The 12,500-nt window shown below is 60.7% G+C and overlaps 1 protein-coding gene and 1 long non-coding RNA gene across 4 annotated transcripts in view; one reads left to right on the top strand and one right to left on the bottom strand.

Moving 5' to 3' along the window:
- LOC147086554 (uncharacterized) overlaps window positions 1–3,537 on the bottom strand; it is a 9,826-nt gene extending 6,289 nt beyond the window's left edge. Inside the window, exon 1 of one of the 2 annotated variants that reach the window (XR_015075740.1) lies at window positions 3,102–3,537. This is a non-coding gene — a long non-coding RNA (uncharacterized LOC147086554). Of the gene's footprint in view, window positions 1–2,539; window positions 3,060–3,101 lie in introns of those variants that run through there. The other variant, XR_015075739.1, reaches the window with a different exon arrangement.
- The window catches only part of sema6cb (semaphorin 6Cb), a 118,475-nt gene that overhangs the window by 32,309 nt on the left and 73,666 nt on the right, over window positions 1–12,500 (top strand). The window lies entirely within an intron of this gene.

Genomic DNA, 12,500 nt, shown 5'->3' with positions numbered 1-12,500 from the left:
ATGGCCGCATTCTCCTCGGGCAAACCCGGGCCTTGGTTGTCGCAGGTGGTCGTACCCTTGCTAGCAACCGTGTCCAGCCTGAAATCAGACAGGTGGAGTGGCCGCACGTGACTCATTTCTTTCTGTTTTTCTGGAGAGATTATTAAATGCATAATTAGGGCCGGTCAGGAGTGGGGGTAAGGCTGTAATTTACTCTGCGAGAGCGGCGAGATCGCATGAAGTCACAGGCTGAGAGAGCTAGGCCTGAATATTCTGTGGTTGTCACTCAGCTCCCCGAGAGGTTAAACAATAATTTTATCCTCCTGCCCCTCCATCTGTCTGTTCTTTTTTTTAAATAATATATATACGCTGGGCTCGATAAAACGATGATAATCCTAATAATAAATAATCAAGACAGAACTGGCGTTGATGGGCACTTCCTGACAACTTGTTATCATAAAGCCAACGAGCACGGCTCTGAAGGCCTCTCTATGTGTGACTCCCAGATGCAGCCGTGGCTCAAAAGGTCGCTCCCTCTCTCTCGCCTCTGAGTCAGAAGGTCGTGGGTTCGAGTCCCCACTCCACAGACTTGAGCACAGAAATCCAGGCTGACACTCCCAGTGCCAGTACTGAGGGAGTGCCGCACTGTCGGAGGGGCGGTACTGAGGGAGCGCCGCACTGTCGGAGGGGCAGTACTGAGGGAGCGCCGCACTGTCGGAGGGGCAGTACTGAGGGAGCGCCGCACTGTCGGAGGGGCAGTACTGAGGGAGCGCCGCACTGTATGAGGGGCGGTACTGAGGGAGCGCCGCACTGTCGGAGGGGCGGTACTGTGGGAGTGCCGCACTGTCGGAGGGGCAGTACTGAGGGAGCGCCGCACTGTCGGAGGGGCAGTACTGAGGGAGCGCCGCACTGTCGGAGGGGCGGTACTGAGGGAGAGCTGCACTGTCGGAGGGGCGGTACTGAGGGAGTGCCGCACTGTCGGAGGGGCAGTACTGAGGGAGTGCTGCACTGTCGGAGGGGCGGTACTGAGGGAGCGCCGCACTGTCGGAGGGGCAGTACTGAGGGCGTGCCGCACTGTCGGAGGGGCAGTACTGAGGGAGCGCCACACTGTCGGAGGGGCGGTACTGAGGGAGCGCCGCACTGTCGGAGGGGCGGTACTGAGGGAGCGCCGCACTGTCGGAGGGGCAGCAATGAGGGAGCGCCGCACTGTCGGAGGGGCGGTACTGAGGGAGCGCCACACTGTCGGAGGGGCAGTACTGAGGGAGCGCCGCACTGTCAGAGGGGCAGTACTGAGGGAACACCGCACTGTCGGAGGGGCAGTACTGAGGGAGCGTCGCACTGTCGCAGGGCCGTCTTTCGGATGAGACGTTAAACCGAGGCCCCGTCTGCCCTCTCGGGTGGATGTAAAAGATCCCACGGCCACTATTGGAAGAAGAGCAGGGGGAGTTCTCCCCAGTGTCCTGGGGCCAATATTTATCCCTCAACCAACATCACTAAAAACAGATGATCCGGTCATTATCACATTGCTGTTTGTGGGAGCTTGCTGTGTCCACATTGGCTGCCGCGTTTCCTACATTACAACAGTGACCACAATTCATAAAAAAGTACTTCATTGGCTGTAAAGCGCTTTGGGACGTCCTGAGGTGGTGAAAGGCGGGAGAGAAATGCAAGTCGTTCTTTCCTGATCACCAGTCGGTGACCCCTACTGGATATCGGCTGATATCTAGACCAGGCTGGGCTTTATCTCCCGCTTGGTAATACACAGCTTGCTATGATATCGGGTGGCGAGCATGCCGGGGCATTGCTGTGGACACAACAGGGGCCTGTCCCTTTAAGAACGGGCGGGCGTTTCATTGCTGCCAGTGAGAGGTGCCTGGAGGAGGAGTGGGAGGCTAGAAGCCACGACCTTCTGACTCCGAGGCGAGAGAGGGAGAGAGAGAGAAAGAGAGAAGGAGAGAGAGAGAGAGAGCATTGCGTGCTAGCCAGCGAGCCACGGCTGACGCCTTAACGCAGGGATCCCCAGCCTCACGCTCGATTCCGGGGAGCCGTGCATCGGGGACTTGACTCCGCACGCCCCTCACGCAAACCCCCCGCCACACCCCGGCTCCTTCCGAGGGCTTCGACAGCTGCAAACAGGGGGCAGGTCCAGGCTCGCAGGGGCAGCGCTGCAGTCGGCAGGAGCAGGGAGCGAGCGGGCGGGAGAGGGAGAGGGAGGGAGAGGAGGCAGTCGGATGCAGCTGTTCGTCCCTTGATGTGGCAATGAGGCGCGGCCGGGAAGGAGCGGCTGCTTAATGGGAGCTTAGTGCTGCTCACACACACACACACACACCTGGCTGTCCACTGCCACGGATGAAACACACAGCTCGCTGTGCTGTTCAAAGCCCAATGGCACATACAGTCTCACGCTATCAATATGCACAGCTCCCATTGTGTTCAGTACCAGTGTCCTGGCCAATATTTATCCCTCAACCAACATCATTAGAAAAAAACAGATTTCAGCCTGGATTTACCAGAATACCTGGACTTCAAATGTTAAATTACGAAGAGAGATTACACAAACCAGGGTTGTATTCTCGGGAATTTAGAGGGGTAAGAGGTGATCAGCCATTGTTTCCGGTCCCCGCCACAAGCTCCGTTCCCTAGCCACCGACTCCATCCCTCTCTCTAACATCTCTCTGAGGCTGAACCACACTGTTCGCAACCTTGGTGTCACATTTGACCCAGAAATGAGCTTCCGACCACATTATCCGCGGCATCACTAAGACCGCCTGTTTCCACCTCCGTAACATCGTCCGTCTCCGCCCTTGCCTCAGCTGATCTGCTGCTGAAACCCTCATCCATGCCTTTGTTACCTCTAGACTTGACTATTCCAACGCACTCCTGGCTGGCCTCCCACATTCTACCCTACGTAAACTTGAGGTCATCCAAATCTCTGCTGCCCCGTCTCCTAACTCGCACCGAGTCCCGTTCACCCATCACCCCCCCTGTGCTCGCTGACCTACATTGGCTCCCGGTTAAGCAGCACCTCGATTTAAAAAATTCTCATCCTTGTTTTCAAATCCCTCCATGGCCTCCTCGCCCCCCCCCTCCCTATCTCTGTAACCTCCTCCAGCCCCACAAACCTCCGAGATCTCTGCGCTCCTCCAATTCCGGCCTCTCGCGCATCCCCCGATTTCCATCGCTCCACCATTGGCGGCCGTGCCTTCAGCCGCCTGGGCCCCGAGCTCTGGAATTCCCCCCCTAAACCTCTCCGCCTCTCTCTCCTCCTTTAAGACGCTCCTTAAAACCGACCTCTTTGACCAAGCTTTTGGTCACCTGCCCTAATATCTCCTTATGTGGCTCGGTGTCAAATTTTTTGCCTTAAAATACTCCTGTGCAGCGTCCTGGGACGTTTCACTATGTTAAAGGCGCTATATAAATACAGGTTGCTGTTGATTTGATCAAAGTTTTCAGGATATTAAGGGGAACAGATAGAGAGAAACTATTTCTGCTGGTTGGGGAGTCTGGGACTAGGGGGCAGAGTCTAAAAATTAGAGCCAGACCTTTCAGGAGTGAAGTTAGGAAACACTTCTACACACAAAGGGTGGTAGAAGTTTGGAACTCTTTCCCGCAAACAGCAATTGGTGCTGGGGGGGGTCAATTGTTAATTTTAAATCTGAGATTGATAGCTTTCTGTTAACCAAAGGTATTAAGGGATATGGGCCAAAGGCGGGTAGATGGAGTTAGGTCACAGATCAGCCATGATCTCATTGAATGGCGGAACAGGCTCGAGGGGCTGAATGGCCTCCTCCTGTTCCTTAACATTGAAACATAGAAGATAGGAGCAGGAGTCGGCCATTCGGCCCCTCGAGCCTGCTCCGCCATTCAATGAGATCATGGCTGCTCATCCAAATTCAGTACCCTGTCCCTGCCTTCTCCCCATATCCCTTGATCCCTTTAGCCTTAAGAAATATATCCAACTCCTTCTTGAATATATTTAATGAATTGGCCTCTCCTGCCTTCTGTGGTAGAGAATTCCACAGGTTCACCACTCTCTGGGTGAAGAAATTCCTCCTCATCTCAGTCCAAAATGGCTTACCCCTTATCCTTAGACTGTGACCCCGTCTGTGGATGGCTTTGGGGGCTCTTAACGATGTCGTAGAATCGCGAGAGTGGGTCTCCTTCAGGAGATGCGCCGCAGCGAGCGCATGCGGCCAATGGCGAGGTTAGAGGTCACTGGGAGCAGTGTTGCGGCTCCCCCCACCCCGTCCCCTCCCCCGTCTGTAGGCGTGGGGGAGGGGGCCAACAAGAGGGAGCAACCCGATTGAGACGCCAAGGACCGCTCCAGCTCCCAGCTTTCCCTCCAACGGCAGAGGGTTGGTTAATTAGCAAAGCCATCTGGGACAATTCCGGGAATCAGGAATTTGACCAGAACATCCGTCCTAATTATATCTCCGAAGCAAAATAACAGGTGACGCTAGCCGTCCTGGCAACCAGCCCAGGGCCGCTAGAATATCTCACAACTGCTGCTACATTCCCTGGAGACCCCAGACATGCTGGGGTTAGATACAGAGTAAAGCTCCCTCTACACTGTCCCATCAAACACTCCCAGGACAGGTACAGCACGGGTTAGATACAGAGTAAAGCTCCCTCTACACTGTCCCATCAAACACTCCCAGGACAGGTACAGCACGGGTTAGATACAGAGTAAAGCTCCCTCTACACTGTCCCCATCAAACACTCCCAGGGCAGGTACAGCACGGGTTAGATACAGAGTAAAGCTCCCTCTACACTGTCCCATCAAACACTCCCAGGGCAGTTACAGCACGGGTTAGATACAGAGTAAAGCTCTCTCTACACTGTCCCATCAAACACTCCAAGGGCAGGTACAGCACGGGTTAGACACAGAGTAAAGCTCCCTCTACACAGTCCCATCAAACACTCCCAGGGCAGGTACAGCACAGGTTAGATACAGAGTAAAGCTCCCTCTACACTGTCCCCATCAAACACTCCCAGGGCAGGTACAGCACGGGGTTAGATACAGAGTAAAGCTCCCTCTACACTGTCCCATCAAACACTCCCAGGGCAGGTACAGCACGGGTTAGCTACAGAGTAAAGCTCCCCCTACACTGTCCCATCAAACACTCCCAGGGCAGGTACAGCACGGGTTAGATACAGAGTAAAGCTCCCTCTACACTGTCCCATCAAACACTCCCAGGGCAGGTACAGCACGGGTTAGATACAGAGTAAAGCTCCTTCTACACTGTCCCATCAAACATTCCCAGGGCAGCTACAACACGAGTTAGTAGGTCTCCATTTCTCCTTCCCCTCAGCAGTCACCCTGTGGCCTCGGCTGAGCATTGTCTACCAGTTCGATGATGATCAGCGCCTACAGTCTGGACGGAGACCCTTCCGACCGACTGAGAACAGGGTGCCATTCAATTGGAGTGCGATGGACGGAAACCAGGATTCTGGGAGAGGCAGAGGGCAATCCCAAACCAGTGTCACCGCCTAACCTCAATGGGGCTTTCGTGGAATAATACAGCACTGAAGGAGACCATTCGGCCCATCGTGCCTGATAAAGCTGCCCAGTTTGTCCCACTCCCCCCCCGCCCCACCCCTTTGTTCTTCACTTGAGGAAGAATGGGTGAGTCTGTACAGGGTATTGGCGAGACCACACCTGGAGTACTGCGTACAGTTTTGAACTCCTTATTTAAGGAAGGATATACTTGCATTGGAGGCAGTTCAGAGACGGTTCACGAGGTTGATTCCTGAGATGAAGAGGTTGTCTTACGAGGAAAGGTTGAGCGGGTTGGGCCGATACTCATTGGAGTTTAGAAGAATGAGAGGGGATCTTATTGAAACATATAAGATTCTGAGGGGGCTCGACAAGGTAGATGCAGAGAGGATGTTTCCCCTCGTGGGGAAATCTAGAACGAGGGGGCATCATTTCAGAATAAGAAGTCGCCCATTTAGGACTGAGATGAGGAGGAATTTATTCTCTCTGAGGGTTGTGAATCTGTGGAATTCTCCGCCCCAGAGAGCCGTGGAGGCTGGGTCATGGAATATATTTAAGGTGGAGATAGATTTTTGAACAATATGGGAGTCAAAGGTTATGGGGAGCGGGCAGGAAAGTGGAGTTGAGGTCGATGATCAGCCATGATCTCATTGAATGGCGGAGCAGGCTCGAGGGGCCGAATGGCCGACTCCTGCTCCTATTTCGTATGTTCTTATGGATGAGGCGGCCAATGCAACGCGGTGGAGTGTTGACGGGCGGGATTGGCCTTTCGCTCGGCAGCACCTGCGCTGCACATGGAGATTATCTCACGGTTTGGCAGTGAGGTTCATGTGAAATCCTTGTTCATTGGCCCTGAATGCTCTGTTTAAAAGGCAGGTACAAACAGCAATTAAGAAGGCGGCTAGATCATTAGCACTGCTCCTAGTTTCTGTGACAGCAGCTGCTGTTGTTCAGGCAGAAGATCGCGGATGCTGGCAGTCTGTAACATAAACAGGAAATGGTGGGGAACACTCAGCGAGTCAGGCAACACTTGTCAAGGCTAAGAGGAGATTTGATAAAAAGCAAAACTTGCATTTCTCCAGCGCCTTTCGCAACCTCAGGACGTCCCAAAGCGCTTCACACCCAAGGAAGTACTTTTTTTAAGTGTAGTCACTGTTGTAATGTGGGAAACGCGACAGACAATTCGTGCACAGGAAGCTCCCACAAACAGCAATGAGATAAATGATCAGATCATCTGTTTTTAGTGATGTTGGTTGAGGGATAAATATTGGCCCCAGGACACCGGGGAGAACTCCCCCTGCTCTTCTTCCAATAGTGGCCGTGGGATCTTTTACGTCCACCTGAGAGGGCAGACGGGGCCTCGGGTTTAACGTCGCATCCGAAAGACCGCCCCTCCGACAGTGCGGCGCTCCCTCAGTACTGCCACTCCGACAGTGCGGCGCTCACTCAGTACCGCCCCTCCGACAGTGCAGCACTCCCTCAGTACTGCTACTCCGACAGTGCGGCGCTCCCTCAGTACTGCCACTCCGACAGTGCGGCGCTCACTCAGTACCGCCCCTCCGACAGTGCGGCGCTCCCTCAGTACCACCCCTCCAACAGTGCGGCGCTCACTCAGTACCGCCCCTCCGACAGTGCGGCGCTCCCTCAGTACCGCCCCTCCGACAGTGCGGCGCTCCCTCAGTACCACCCCTCCGACAGTGCGGCACTCCCTCAGTACCGCCCCTCCGACAGTGCAGCACTCCCTCAGTACTGCCACTCCGACAGTGCGGCGCTCCCTCAGTACTGCCACTCCGACAGTGCGGCGCTCACTCAGTACTGCCCCTCCGACAGTGCGGCGCTCACTCAGTACTGCCCCTCCGACAGTGCGGCGCTCCCTCAGTACTGCCACTCCGACAGTGCGGCGCTCACTCAGTACTGCCCCTCCGACAGTGCAGCGCTCCCTCAGTGCCGCCCCTCGGACAGTGCGGCGCTCCCTCAGTGCCGCCCCTCCGACAGTGCGGTGCTCCCTCAGTACCGCCCCTCCGACAGTGCGGCACTCCCTCAGTACCGCCCCTCCGACAGTGCGGCACTCCCTCAGTGCCGCCCCTCCGACAGTGCGGCACTCCCTGAGTACCGCCCCTCCGACAGTGCGGCACTCCCTCAGTACCGCCCCTCCGACAGTGCAGCACTCCCTCAGTGCCCCCGCTCCGACAGTGCGGCACTCCCTGAGTACCGCCCCTCCGACAGTGCGGCACTCCCTCAGTACCGCCCCTCTGACAGTGCGGCACTCCCTCAGTACTGCCCCTCTGACACTGCGGCGCTCCCTCAGTACTGCCCCTCCGACAGTGCGGCGCTCCCTCAGTACTGCCCCTCCGACAGTGCGGCTCTCCCTCAGTACTGCCCCTCCAACAGTGCGGTGCTCCCTCAGTACCGCCCCTCCGACAGTGCGGTCCTCCCTCAGTACCGCCCCTCCGACAGTGCGGTGCTCCTTCAGTACCGCCCCTCCGACACTGCGGCGCTCCCTCAGTACCGCCCCTCCGACAGTGCGGCGCTCCTTCAGTACCGCCCCTCCGACACTGCGGCGCTCCCTCAGTACCGCCCCTCTGACAGTGCGGCACTCCCTCAGTACTGCCTCTCCGACACTGCGGCACTCCCTCAGTACTGCCCCTCCAACAGTGCGGTGCTCCCTCAGTACCGCCCCTCCGACAGTGCGGTCCTCCCTCAGTACCGCCCCTCCGACAGTGCGGTGCTCCCTCAGTACCGCCCCTCCGACAGTGTGGCGCTACCTCAGTACCGCCCCTCCGACAGTGTGGCGCTCCCTCAATGCCGCCTCTCCGACAGTGCGGCGCTCCCTCAGTACTGCACCTCCAACAGTGCGGCGCTCCCTCAGTACCGCCCCTCCGACAGTGTAGCGCTCCCTCAGTACCGCCCCTCCGACAGTGCGGCGCTCCCTCAGTACCGCCCCTCCGACAGTGTGGCGCTCCCTCAATGCCGCCTCTCCGACAGTGCGGCACTCCCTCAGTACTGCCCCTCCGACAGTGCGGCGCTCCCTCAGTACCGCCCCTCTGACAGTGCGGCGCTCCCTCAGTACTGCCCCTCCGACAGTGCGGCGCTCCCTCAGTGCCCCCGCTCCGACAGTGCAGCGCTCCCGCAGTACCGCCGCTCTGACAGTGCGGCACTCCCTCAGTACTGCCCCTCCGACACTGCGGCACTCCCTCAGTACTGCCCCTCCGACAGTGCGGCCCTCCCTCAGTACCGCCCCTCCGACAGTGCGGCGCTCCCTCAGTACCGTCCCTCCGACAGTGCGGCGCTCCCTCAGTACTGCCCCTCCGACAGTGCGGCGCTCCCTCAGTACCGCCCCTCGGACAGTGCGGCTCTCCCTCAGCACCGCCCCTCCGACAGTGCGGTCCTCCCTCAGTACCGCCCCTCCGACAGTGCGGCGCTCCCTCAGTACCGCCCCTCCGACAGTGTGGCGCTCCCTCAATGCCGCCTCTCCGACAGTGCGGCGCTCCCTCAGTACCGCCCCTCCGCCCCTCCGACAGTGTGGCGCTCCCTCAATGCCGCCTCTCCAACAGTGCGGCACTCCCTCAGTACTGCCCCTCCGACAGTGCGGCGCTCCCTCAGTACCGCCCCTCCGACAGTGTGGCGCTCCCTCAGTACTGCCCCTGTGACAGTGCGGCGCTCCCTCAGTACTGCCCCTCCGACAGTGCGGCGCTCCCTCAGTGCCCCCGCTCCGACAGTGTGTCGCTCCCACAGTGCCGCCCCTCCGACAGTGCAGCGCTCCCTCAGTACCGCCCCTCTGACAGTGCGGCACTCCCTCAGTACTGCCTCTCCGACACTGCGGCACTCCCTCAGTACTGCCCCTCCGACAGTGCGGCTCTCCCTCAGTACTGCCCCTCCAACAGTGCGGTGCTCCCTCAGTACCGCCCCTCCGACAGTGCGGCGCTCCCTCAGTACCGCCCCTCCGACAGTGAAGCGCTCCCTCAGTACCGCCCCTCCGACAGTGCGGCGCTCCCTCAGTACCGCCCCTCCGACAGTGCGGCGCTCCCTCAGTACCGCCCCTCCGACAGTGCGGCGCTCCCTCAGTACCGCCCCTCCGACAGTGCGGCGCTCCCTCAGTACCGCCCCTCCGACAGTGCGGCGCTCCCTCAGTACTGCCCCTCCGACAGTGCGGCGCTCCCTCAGTACTGCCCCTCCGACAGTGCGGCGCTCCCTCAGTACTGCCTCTCCGACAGTGCGGTGCTCCCTCAGTACTGCCCCTCCGACAGTGCGGCACTCCCTCAGTACTGCCCCTCCGACAGTGCGGCGCTCCCTCAGTACCGCCCCTCCGACAGTGCGGCGCTCCCTCAGTACCGCCCCTCCGACAGTGTGGCGCTCCCTCAATGCCGCCTCTCCAACAGTGCGGCACTCCCTCAGTACTGCCCCTCCGACAGTGCGGCGCTCCCTCAGTACCGCCCCTCCGACAGTGCGGCGCTCCCTCAGTACTGCCCCTCCGACAGTGCGGCGCTCCCTCAGTACTGCCTCTCCGACAGTGCGGCGCTCCCTCAGTACTGCCCCTCCGACAGTGCGGCGCTCCCTCAGTACTGCCCCTCCGACAGTGCGGCGCTCCCTCAGTACCGCCCCTCCGACAGTGTGGCGCTCCCTCAATGCCGCCTCTCCGACAGTGCGGCGCTCCCTCAGTACTGCCTCTCCGACAGTGCGGTGCTCCCTCAGTACTGCCCCTCCGACAGTGCGGCGCTCCCTCAGTACTGCCCCTCCGACAGTGCGGCGCTCCCTCAGTACTGCCCCTCCGACAGTGCGGCGCTCCCTCAGTACTGCCCCTCCGACAGTGCGGCGCTCCCTCAGTACCGCCCCTCCGACAGTGCGGCGCTCCCTCAGTACCGCCCCTCCGACAGTGCGGCGCTCCCTCAGTACCGCCCCTCCGACAGTGCGGCGCTCCCTCAGTACCGCCCCTCCGACAGTGCGGCGCTCCCTCAGTACCGCCCCTCCGACAGTGCGGCGCTCCCTCAGTACCGCCCCTCCGACAGTGCGGCGCTCCTTCAGTACCGCCCCTCCGACACTGCGGCGCTCCCTCAGTACCCGCCCCTCCGACAGTGCGGCGCTCCTTCAGTACCGCCCCTCCGACACTGCGGCGCTCCCTCAGTACCGCCCCTCTGACAGTGCGGCACTCCCTCAGTACTGCCTCTCCGACACTGCGGCACTCCCTCAGTACTGCCCCTCCGACAGTGCGGCTCTCCCTCAGTACTGCCCCTCCAACAGTGCGGTGCTCCCTCAGTACCGCCCCTCCGACAGTGCGGTCCTCCCTCAGTAACGCCCCTCCGACAGTGCGGCGCTCCCTCAGTACCGCCCCTCCGACAGTGAAGCGCTCCCTCAGTACCGCCCCTCCGACAGTGCGGCGCTCCCTCAGTACCGCCCCTCCGACAGTGCGGCGCTCCCTCAGTACCGCCCCTCCGACAGTGCGGCGCTCCCTCAGTACCGCCCCTCCGACAGTGCGGCGCTCCCTCAGTACCGCCCCTCCGACAGTGCGGCGCTCCCTCAGTACTGCCCCTCCGACAGTGCGGCGCTCCCTCAGTACCGCCCCTCCGACAGTGCGGCGCTCCCTCAGTACTGCCTCTCCGACAGTGCGGTGCTCCCTCAGTACTGCCCCTCCGACAGTGCGGCGCTCCCTCAGTACTGCCCCTCCGACAGTGCGGCGCTCCCTCAGTACTGCCCCTCCGACAGTGCGGCGCTCCCTCAGTACCGCCCCTCCGACAGTGTGGCGCTCCCTCAATGCCGCCTCTCCAACAGTGCGGCACTCCCTCAGTACTGCCCCTCCGACAGTGCGGCGCTCCCTCAGTACCGCCCCTCCGACAGTGCGGCGCTCCCTCAGTACTGCCCCTCCGACAGTGCGGCGCTCCCTCAGTACTGCCTCTCCGACAGTGCGGCGCTCCCTCAGTACTGCCCCTCCGACAGTGCGGCGCTCCCTCAGTACTGCCCCTCCGACAGTGCGGCGCTCCCTCAGTACCGCCCCTCCGACAGTGTGGCGCTCCCTCAATGCCGCCTCTCCGACAGTGCGGCGCTCCCTCAGTACTGCCTCTCCGACAGTGCGGTGCTCCCTCAGTACCGCCCCTCCGACAGCGTGGCGCTCCCTCAGTACTGCCCCTGTGACAGTGCGGCGCTCCCTCAGTACTGCCCCTCCGACAGTGCGGCGCTCCCTCAGTGCCCCCGCTCCGACAGTGTGTCGCTCCCACAGTGCCGCCCCTCCGACAGTGCAGCGCTCCCTCAGTACCGCCCCTCTGACAGTGCGGCACTCCCTCAGTACTGCCTCTCCGACACTGCGCCACTCCCTCAGTACTGCCCCTCCGACAGTGCGGCTCTCCCTCAGTACTGCCCCTCCAACAGTGCGGTGCTCCCTCAGTACCGCCCCTCCGACAGTGCGGTCCTCCCTCAGTACCGCCACTCCGACAGTGCGGCGCTCCCTCAGTACCGCCCCTCCGACAGTGAAGCGCTCCCTCAGTACCGCCCCTCCGACAGTGCGGCGCTCCCTCAGTACCGCCCCTCCGACAGTGCGGCGCTCCCTCAGTACCGCCCCTCCGACAGTGCGGCGCTCCCTCAGTACCGCCCCTCCGACAGTGCGGCGCTCCCTCAGTACCGCCCCTCCGACAGTGCGGCGCTCCCTCAGTACTGCCCCTCCGACAGTGCGGCGCTCCCTCAGTACTGCCCCTCCGACAGTGCGGCGCTCCCTCAGTACTGCCTCTCCGACAGTGCGGTGCTCCCTCAGTACTGCCCCTCCGACTGTGCGGCGCTCCCTCAGTACTGCCCCTCCGACAGTGCGGCGCTCCCTCAGTACTGCCCCTCCGACAGTGCGGCGCTCCCTCAGTACCGCCCCTCCGACAGTGTGGCGCTCCCTCAATGCCGCCTCTCCAACAGTGCGGCACTCCCTCAGTACTGCCCCTCCGACAGTGCGGCGCTCCCTCAGTACCGCCCCTCCGACAGTGCGGCGCTCCCTCAGTACTGCCCCTCCGACAGTGCGGCGCTCCCTCAGTACTGCCTCTCCGACAGTGCG

The sequence above is a fragment of the Somniosus microcephalus genome, unplaced genomic scaffold (genome assembly GCF_052327205.1).
Source record: "Somniosus microcephalus isolate GS21.2 unplaced genomic scaffold, FLI_Smic_1.0 unresolved_chr7, whole genome shotgun sequence".
NCBI lineage: Eukaryota > Metazoa > Chordata > Chondrichthyes > Squaliformes > Somniosidae > Somniosus > Somniosus microcephalus.
This window is presented reverse-complemented; position numbering and strand designations above follow the sequence as displayed.